The 9,644-nt window shown below is 54.8% G+C and overlaps 1 protein-coding gene across 6 annotated transcripts in view; it reads right to left on the reverse strand.

Moving 5' to 3' along the window:
• Positions 1 to 9,423, reverse strand: part of ACAN (aggrecan) — a 47,117-nt gene extending 37,694 nt beyond the window's left edge. For 5 of the 6 annotated variants that reach the window (XM_033100105.1, XM_033100104.1, XM_033100103.1 and 2 more), the window contains exon 1: positions 9,060 to 9,423. The gene's annotated coding sequence lies outside the window, so the exon portion shown is untranslated. The remainder of the gene's footprint in view (positions 1 to 9,059) is intronic. The other variant, XM_033100101.1, reaches the window with a different exon arrangement.
• Between the last annotated feature and the right edge of the window lie 221 nt (positions 9,424 to 9,644).

Genomic DNA, 9,644 nt, shown 5'->3' on the forward strand with positions numbered 1-9,644 from the left:
TGCTCCAGAAGGAGTCTTCACAGGGATTGGGGTGCAGCTCCAAAGTCGGCCTCAAAGCGCCGAGGCACCTCAAGGCTGTAGAATAAGGCCAGAACCCCAAAGAGCCTGCTCTCTGAGCCCCTCACAGCCCTTCTGACTCGCAGCTTGTTCCAGAACAGCTGACGAAGAGTTGCAAACATCGGTACGCCATGGTGTTGCCTCCCCTCTCTGTTTCCTCCCTTTCCAGCTGTCTCCAGCATGTCCCCAGTTCTCTGCCAGCCTCGCCTGTGTGACTGTCCCCTGCGAGGCTATCAGGATTACAGTGCTCAATAGTCTCCCAACAGGATGTCACAGCAGCAGCCTTCATGAAATTACCATGTAGAGACTCCCAGCTTCTCCCCGTCAGGGTTTCTTCAGGGACAATGTCCTCACCACCCAAGAACTCTACCCTTTCTTCTTCTTTTTAATGGATTCCTTTTCTTAAAAAAAACAGTGGTAAAATACACATACCGTAAAACTTACCACCTTAACCTGTCTCTGATAAAAGCACTGACCTATGGGAGAATACATTATTTATTTAAATTTCTCTCCCCGGATAGAACTTCTTTTAGATCTCACTGTGTCTAAAACATAGCAGCAAGTCACAAAGGGTGTTACGGATTGAATTTCCCCCCCCAGCCCCCCCGCAAAGAGAAGATGTGTTGAAGCCCGAAACCCCAGTAGCTGTGAAGGAGATCTTATCAGGAAATAGGGTTTTTGCAGGTGTAATCAAGTTAAGATGAGGTATTAGGATGGGCCCTTAATCCAAAGGGACTGATGTCCCTTTGGGCATGACAGCCACGTGAAGACACAGACACACAGAGAACGTCAAGTGACAATGGAGGCAGAGATTGGAGTGACGCAGCTGACAGCCAAGGATTCCCAAGATGGCCAGCCGCTACCAGAAGCTAGGAAGAGGTAAGCGATAGAACTTGAGGTTCCAACAGTGGTAGAACCTAAAAATAGCAATGTATTCCTAAAAGCAGCTGCTCCCCGCAATGTTCGAGTGAGTGAATCATGAACTACGAAGGGAAGCTGGGGAGAGGGGGCGGTTGGCACATGGCGAATGGCCATTTCTCTCCCCAGTTGGGGCATCGGTGCCTCCCATTGGTGGCAGAACATGAGTTGGCCCTGGGTGGTGGCCATTCTGAGAGTGTAGAGTCCCTGCGCCATGGCCAGGGTGAGATGTGAGGGCTGAGGTGGCCAGGACCGGTAGGGACTGTTCCTAACCAACTGCCCAGTGCAGTTGACAGAGCACTGGCAGTTGGGAAATTGGGTTCCAGTTCCAGCTCGGAAACCGGCCACACTCCACGGCAGGACATATTCTTTTCTTGGTCCCAGATTTCTTGTTTGTGACACGAGCAGAATACCAGGCTTTCCAAAGATATAAAATTGGAGTTGTTCTGATAGAATCTGGCACAGGGACCCCTCCACCCCCAAATCTGTGGTTCCTGTGGGATGTCATAGACCCCCTTCCTGCTAACTCCCTGGATCATGGTTGGAAAAGCACTAGACTGAAGTCATTTGTCCAATCAGCAGACTTTCACTGAGCACCAACTGGTGCTAAGCATGGTCTAGGTGTTGGAGAAAAGACGATCAAGTCAGCTTTTGTTCTTAGTGGGGCCCAGGAGGGGGCGGCCACCATGAAGTTAATCAACCAACCAGACACTTTAAGATAGTGATAAGCTATGGAGAAAATGGGACAAAGGGCTGCTGGGGCACGGGGGTGGGGGTGTTTATCTTCTTTAAATTGGGGGGTCCACAAAGGCCCTCTGCAGGAGGTAACATTTGGACCAAACGACCAGAATGAGCCAGCCATGCAAAGCCACGTGGGAAAGGCAGGGGGGCCCTGAGGCAGCAATGGAGCGCACAGCCAGTGGCGGAGGAGGCGGGTGAGGGGAGGGTAAACCAGGGGATTGGCCTTTATTCTGAATGTATAGGACCCCATCTCCGAGGTCTGCTGAGAGCCTCTGCAAGCCCCAGAGGGCTGACACGGGGTATGCAAATAACCTTCAGTGATTGCTGCAAGCTCAAAGGGTGGGTCACCCCACACGGGACTTGCAGTGACTAAGGACAGTAGGACTGGTTACCATTTTCCAGCCCCTGGACTGTTACCAGAGCCTGATATGATGTATATAAATCGTACTGACCTCTGTGGGTAAACCCCTGTTGCCCCTGAGGTACTGGGGTGGTGCTCCCAGAGAGAAGAGCAGGTGGGAGAGCCTAGGTAGGCCCAGCGGGCAGTAGGAGGCCGAGCTCCAAGCCAAAGCTGGGACCTTCCTTGGCTAAGACGGCCACTCCCACCCCCAACCCCAGCCCTACACAGCGCTCCTCTCCCTCAGGAGTGGGTGTGGAGACAACCCTAGCCAGGGTTCCCCACAGCATGGGGACTGCTCTGCTAAAACATTAACAAAGCACGTCACAGCAGAAGCCACGCAGGCTGGGCTTAGGAAATGAATGGGAACACTAGAATGAGGCTGCCGTAGTGGAACGGATGGCCCGGGGCGCAGTGAAGAAGCTCCCTGGCCTGGGCCTGTGGGGGCCTGTGGGGGTGATGCCCAGGGATGGAGTGGTGAGGACGGGGGACAGAGCCACGCATGTAGACAGGGCATTGCTCAGCTCTGGGGGCAGCCTTCACCCTGTGCGGTGCCATTCATAGACTTCCAGGACACCGGTGCCCCCTGAAGTCACACAGCGTTAGGCCCCGGGCCCACTGTGGGGTGTGGGGGGGGCTGTGGCGGGTGGGGGCGTGGGCAGCCAGGCTTGGAGAGAGAACTAGTCCAGAGGCAGGACAGTTGAGGACCTGGGGCCCCACCCCCAGTAAAACCACACTGAGTGTTCCACTTCTCCCCTCCCCCCCACTTTCCTTTTAAAATCCAGGAAACAGTGGAACTAAAATGAGCATCCAGCAGGCCAACCTTTAAAGGGAAGGTGGCAAGTCGGAGGTGGAAAAGCAGAAGTTGGGCCCAACCTTGCCCTGGGGTGGACAGGGCTTGCTGGGTCAATGATTGCGTTTGAGATTTGGGGTTTTAAGCCCTACCTGGTGGGGTCTCCCCTTCCCTAGGCAGCCATTGGGCCTTGGTGTGGAGCCCCATTTCTACTCCAGGATCAGACCTGGCCAGCATCTCTGGAGACTCGGGAGTCCCTCAATGTGCTCTAGGAAAGAACAGTCTCCTGGTCCAGTTCAACGTAAGAACACTGATGGAGATTTCCAGCGTCCATCCGCACACTGAGACGTCCTACAAGGAAAGGGCCCACTTCATTCTGTTTAACCCTTGGGGATGAGACGCTTTTTACATGCGATGCCTACGGCCCATGTCTGGAAGGAATGTTCTGTGGCTCCCTGGCCTAGCTTTTGGGGAACCCTGGCCTCGCTTCACCTGCCTCTCAGGACAAATGTACTTTAATCCGGGGTCAAGGACAACTAATTAAGGAAGCAGGGCCCCCTTCTCAGGCAGGAGACGGGAGACAGGGAAGCAGGTCTTGACCTTCTCATTCTCCGAAAGGACAAAGTGAAGGCAGTGGCTGTAGTTTTGCCTGCAAGCAAAAGCAGGCAAGTGACCCCCAGAGGCAGGGCTAGAGGGAGGGGCTTAGAACCAATTGCCCTCAGAGGAACGGTTTTGGGCTTTAAATGAGCGCCCAAAACCAGATTGCATTGGACTCACCTGGGGTGATTTTGAAAACCACAGATTCCTACCTCGGCCCCCACCCAAGCACCCTGGGCGTGGAGGCACATTAGGGCTCAGGCATCCGTGTTTTTCAAAACCTCCTCAAATGCTTCTGGTTCTAGAGACCAAAGGATGACAGCCTCCGAGGCTCCTTTTCAGCCGACAAACATCTGCTATATCCCTGAGTCATCCTAAAATCCAGGTGTTCCCCTGAGCCAGCTGGATATGAGGTCAGAGTGAGGGGGTTTGGTGGGGGAGGAGGGAGCACCTGGTGTGTGGGGGAAGGTCAGACGAAGGTCCAGGCTTTGCTGGGGAAAAGGCTCCTGTGTATGACCCAGAATGGAGGCTGGGACAAGGAAGCCCAGGTTTTCTGAGGAAGATGCTCAGGAGGTGCTGCCCCCTCCCCACCGCCTTGGACAGTTCTCTTATAAAAGGCTTTCTTCCCAAAGCAGCCCTGCAACCAGTGAGGACACTGGAGGCACAGAGCAGAAGGTGGTCTGAGGGTGGGCAATGGGTGGCCCCAGGACAGTCTGTCCGGTTGGGTTCTGATGGGATGGCGCAGTGTTCCTGTGATCTGGCGCCTCCTTTTACTGGTCTGAATGTGACGGGTGACATGGAAGGAGGAGCCTCAGCAGCCAAGAGCGGCCTGTGCCCCCCAGGCCAAGAGCCCTCCCCTCTCTGGGACTGTCTCTCCTCATCAGCATAATGCAGGACATAGGCGATTTCAGTGGCCCCGAGGGCTCTTTCTGCTCTAATGCTTCAGGATTCTAAGGAGGCTCAGGGAAGCTTGGTGATGTCCCAAATCTACCCCTTTAGCTAGGGGATTTCAGTGAGGCTTGAATGTACTGTGGTTTCAACTCCATGTGGTGGAGTAATGGTCCCATTTTACAGATAGGAAAATGGAGATATTCAATGACGTGCCTGCATTGACATTAGTCTCTGGGTTCCTGAGTTTGGTCCTCTTTCCGTCAGCTTGGCCTTCCTCAATACTGATGTCCCACCTTCACCTCTCACTTCCCACAGGATCTCGCCTTGGGGCGGTCACAGCTTAATTGCTGTATCTGCAGTGACCTCTAGAGGGCGCTGTCGCCTGGTGTTATAACTTGACCCTGAACCGCGCTGGCATCCATAGGTCCTGGCTTCTGGCTTATTTGGGATGGAGGAGTGGCAAAGTGGAGGACTGCCCATCTGGGTTTTGTTGCTACTCTCCTGGTCAAGAATTGAAAGGAATTTATAATGCAATGGTCCATTCATTTACTCATTCATTCATTCATTCATTCAACCAGCCAGTCGGTGTGTGTCACGCACTGGATAAGGCACAAAGCATACCAGATACAAAAGGTTCCTGATTAGACCTCACGGGCACCCCCACAAGGCACCTTCCCAGATTTTTCACTGGGTCTTGACCTGTGAAGGCACGCCTGAGCATCTCCATCTTACAGATAAGGAACCCAAGGCTCAGAGAGGTAAAGCAATTTCCTCACGTCACACAGCAGTCAGTGCCCTGTTCATTCGGCTCCAAGTCCAGTGTACACACCGTAGGATACACACATTGAGCAAAGCCTTCCCCCTTCTCATCCCTTGCTGGGAGCTGTGTGTGTGTGGAGGTGCCGACCTGCACCCCCATCCCTAAGCAGACAGTATTACTGTGGCAGCCATGCCCCTCCTTTGGCCTCTCTATCACATGTCTACACCTGCTGCTGCTGTGATTTTCCATCGTGGAACCTTCAACAGCCTCAAAGATAATAATAACAACTGCTATTTTATCATAGGCCTACTTTGTGCCAGGTCCTTTATTTGTTTTATCTGGAACTCTCTCAATCATCCCACAAGGCCCATTTCACAGATGCAGAAACTGAGGCGCAGATAGGCTAAGTAACTTGCTCAAGAGCTCATGGCTGGGATTTCAACCTAGATCTAGGCTGCCGAATTCCAAGTTCTTTCTACTTTACCACAGTGGTCTCAGCTGTTTTCTCTTTTTTTTTCATTGTCCACCCTTCACTGCCTGCCAAACTCTCCCTTCTTGCCCTCCCACCCTCAGTCTTCCGGCTGTTGCACACAGTTGGGGGTGGCCTGACTCAATGATTACATGAAGGTCTGGAGCAGGGTTTTTCAACCTTGGTACTATGGACATTTTGGGCCAAATAATTCTCTATTGTTTGGGGGAAGGTGCTGTCCCCTGCATTATAACTATTTACCAGCACCCCTGATCTCTGCCCACCACACCAGATGCCAGTGGTAGCACCCCTCTCCCATGGTGACAATAAAAAATATCTCCAGACATGGCTGAATATTCCCTGGGGGACAAAACAGCTCCCCAGTTGAGAATCACTGCTTTATAGAAATGAGGGGTCGGGGTGATAGCCTGCTTTCCCCGTTAGACTATGAACAGCTGGAAGGCAGGAAGGGTGAATTGTATTCACTGCTACCCACACCTAGCACAGTGCCTAGTGCAAGCGCTGCTGAAAGGAGAATGAATGAATGAATGAATGAATGAATGAATGAATGAATGAATGGTTTCTGAGGACAAGGTATGTTTTAGGACAAGGGCCTGAGGCCTAGGTTCCCATCAGAAGCGTCACTGACCTGCTCTGGGCTGCTTTGGGGCACACACCTTCTCTTCTCTGGGCCTCCGTCCCCTTCGCGATCTCTTAAATGAGGGTCGTCACAGGTCCTGAAGACCCTGGACATCTGTGGTCCGGGAATGTCCACGTTCTCCCTCAGAGGCCCAGAGTCTAGGGGCTGAGGAGGAGCTGTCTCCCAGGCCGGACATTTCACTCTGTCCAGTCTTGAGTTTCTCCTCCTTACCTTCACCCCTTAAGTCAAGTCAGTTACAGAGAGATGGGCAAGTGTCCCCCACCCCCAGGTGGCTTTATGCAGGAGAGGTGGCTTCTTTTTTGGGTGTGTGTCTTAAAAGGAAAAACATGTAACCTCAAAGGTAACCAAATATCCAAACCGTGATGCCCAGCGTCACACACCCCAAATCCACTATTCACGAGTTTAACAAAAAGCTTCTTTAGGATACACTGTAAGGCCATTGAGATGGAGAAAAGTCACCTCTCACAGGCCCAAGCCAGCCCACAGGGCCCGCCCTCCCAGCACACACACACACACACACACACACACACACACACACACACTCTCAGCCGCTTACAAGGAGGCTCAGAGTTTTTAAAAGTAAACTCCACCATTTCCGTTCTTGCCCTGGATTCAACTTTTGAAAAAAGGAACCGTTTTCTCTACAAATTCCCCCTCTCTGGTCCTCCCCTTGCCTCTAGACTGCTCCCCATGTCTAACCCTACCATGGCCCCCACCCCCAGCGGCCCCTCCTCTGCAATCTTGACATCTCCAACAGTGCCCAGGGGCCCAGACCCCCTTGCCGGGATGCGGGTGTCCTGTCAGGTCTTGGGGATGCAGAGCCGCTACTCTCAGGGGAGAAGCCACAGAGACAGCCCCGCTTTGCCTCATTGAACAGGGCTTCTTTAAGGAAGGAGGGCAGCAGTGTAGCTCCCATGGCCAAGAGGACAGCCGAGGACCACTCCTGTTTCCAAGATGGTACCACCCAGAGTCCCCTTTCCCAGGGCTGGCTGTTGGCCCTCCTCTCCTGCTTCCCTCGCAAGCAGGCCTGTCCTTCACCACGTCTTGCTTCTTCCCTGACTTTGGGACCTCTCCCTCCAACTTCCCTTTCACTCCCACCCCCAGCTTCCTTCCACCGCTCGCTCGCTCCCAAGACAGGTAAGGGTCCAGTCCAGGTGTTAGTATAGGTACAGCATGGATGCCCCACTGTCTGCCACCTGGAAATAAGGGGCAGGACATTTCTCAGAGACAGAAACATCGTGGGGATCAGTGCTTTTTAAACTTTTTGACCACAACCTGCAGTAAGAAACACATTATACAAATCTGTATATATTTATGTAGATACATATTTTTTCTTTCTGGTTAGAAACATTCTCCCCCATCTCGATTCCCCCATCCCCAACAAGCCTTCGGGTTTCCTCCCCCACTACCCTTCCATTGCTCCACAGTCTCTTCCCCGGCTCAGTGATTCACAGGCCAAACACTCCTACACGGGTGTTTACAGCGCCTCCTAAACCGCCTTGCCCAGGGGCACAGGCAACCTGATTCCCTTTCTCCTTGGTAACCCAGAGGGCAGGGAAGACAGACAAGGATTCACGCCCAGACTTCTGGACTCTTAAATCAGGGCTGCCCCTAAGTCACAAGGAAACCGTTATAAAGTCATAGCACATTTCTGGGTGCACTTTCCCGCATCATGAGATGAGATGGGTGTTTCCAAGGTCCAGGGTCCCTCATACTGTCAGACACCCACCCATTGCAGCATCCAGAACCAGAACCCTCACGCTAAATCAATTCAACTTTGTATCTTCCTTCTTTTCCTCCTGGCAGCCACCCCCAGAGAACTGGAATTTACGCATCAAGCAAAATGCAGGGACCTGGGCTCCTTAGTGGTGAAACCCTAGAAGAATTCTATCAGAATTCCACTCACAACTGCAAGGAGGAGAATGATGGAAAAGTTTGGGTTGGATCAAGTCTCCCAACAGGGGAACCCCCCGACACTCCATCACACACAGTTTGCTATGGCCTAGAATGGGGGTTGCAGCTGACATATTGACAGCCACCCATCTGACCCCAGGGTTAGAAAGGGTTCCTGCTCCACCATCACTGGCTTCATCTGAAGAGGCACCCAAGACAGAGAAACTGCCCTGGCTCATGTGGCCTCAGCTCCTCTCCTCTTCCTTGAGAAATGCACTTTCTTGGTGGCAAGTTCGGAGCACTTCTGGCGGCTTTCCCACATCTTTGGGTCCTTGTGGCTCCTGGATTAGGCCAAGTGGCCAAGGGAGTGGAACCCAACGAAGGGTTCTCTCGGCCTCATTTAATCACCTGCTGTGTACCTGACCCACTGGCCGGGTCGGTACGTCCATTCCCCAGCCATCCTGCCAAGGAGCCCCCTCCCCACGGACAGTGCGCAGGCCCAGGCTCTGCAGACGGAACAGCGCCCCCAGCTCGCCAGTAGCACCGCGAGATTTGAACCCGCGCTCTTCCCAGACTCTGGAGCGGCTGCCCAGTCAACTATGGCTCGTCTCAGACCCCGGCACTCAACACACCGGAGTTGGCGTAAAAACTCCCTCTTCTCTAGTCTTTAATTTGGGGGCCAGGGGACCAGGGACCCTCCTCATGGGTTCCTTCGCCCCATTCGCTCGGAGTCGGCAACAGCCAGAAAGTTTGCTCGACTCCACGGCGGACGCAGCTGGTGATGTCAGGGCCCCCAGCACACCCCTCCCCGAGGGGAGACTGAGGCAGCGCAGCCACGCGGGCGCCCGGGCGAGCCTCTCTCAGAGGGAAGGAGACAGTTACCTTGAAGAGTTGCACTACCTTCTCCAAGAACTTCAATCCCGTCCACCTGGCGAGGCAGCGGGGGCTCCTGGGCCGGGGAGGCCGGTCTCGCGGCGCAGCGGAGAGACGCTCTGCGCGGGCGCCGCGCACCCCTGCTCCTGTCGGCGTCCTGTCCGCAGGTCCCCTCTCCGGCGGTGGCCGCGGCGGCAGCGGCTGGGTTGCGGAGTCCCGGCTGGCTGAGGGAAGGGACACTGAAAGGTGCCCGGAGTCCCCTGGCACCCGCGTCGGAAGCCGGCCGGCGAGGTGCGGAGAGAGAGACCTTGAGCAGCGCGGCGCGTCCTCAGCTCTGGGCGAGCCCCCTCAGGAGCGGCGGGGAGGTAGGTGGGCGGGCATGGCGCGCGGTGACACATATACACGGGGCGGGCGGGGAGGGGGCGCGCGCCGAGGGAAACCCCACCCCCGGGGGACCCGACGAGGGGGGGCGGGCGGAGGCGTCTGGCGCGCGCTGGACCCCGGCTCCGGGCGGGCGGGCGCGTCGCTGGGGAAGCCGCCGGGCGCGCAGGGCGCGGGAGGAGCGCTCCCGCCGCGGCGCGGACCCGCAGCTCC

This window comes from Rhinolophus ferrumequinum, chromosome 28 (genome assembly GCF_004115265.2).
Source record: "Rhinolophus ferrumequinum isolate MPI-CBG mRhiFer1 chromosome 28, mRhiFer1_v1.p, whole genome shotgun sequence".
Taxonomy (NCBI): domain Eukaryota; kingdom Metazoa; phylum Chordata; class Mammalia; order Chiroptera; family Rhinolophidae; genus Rhinolophus; species Rhinolophus ferrumequinum.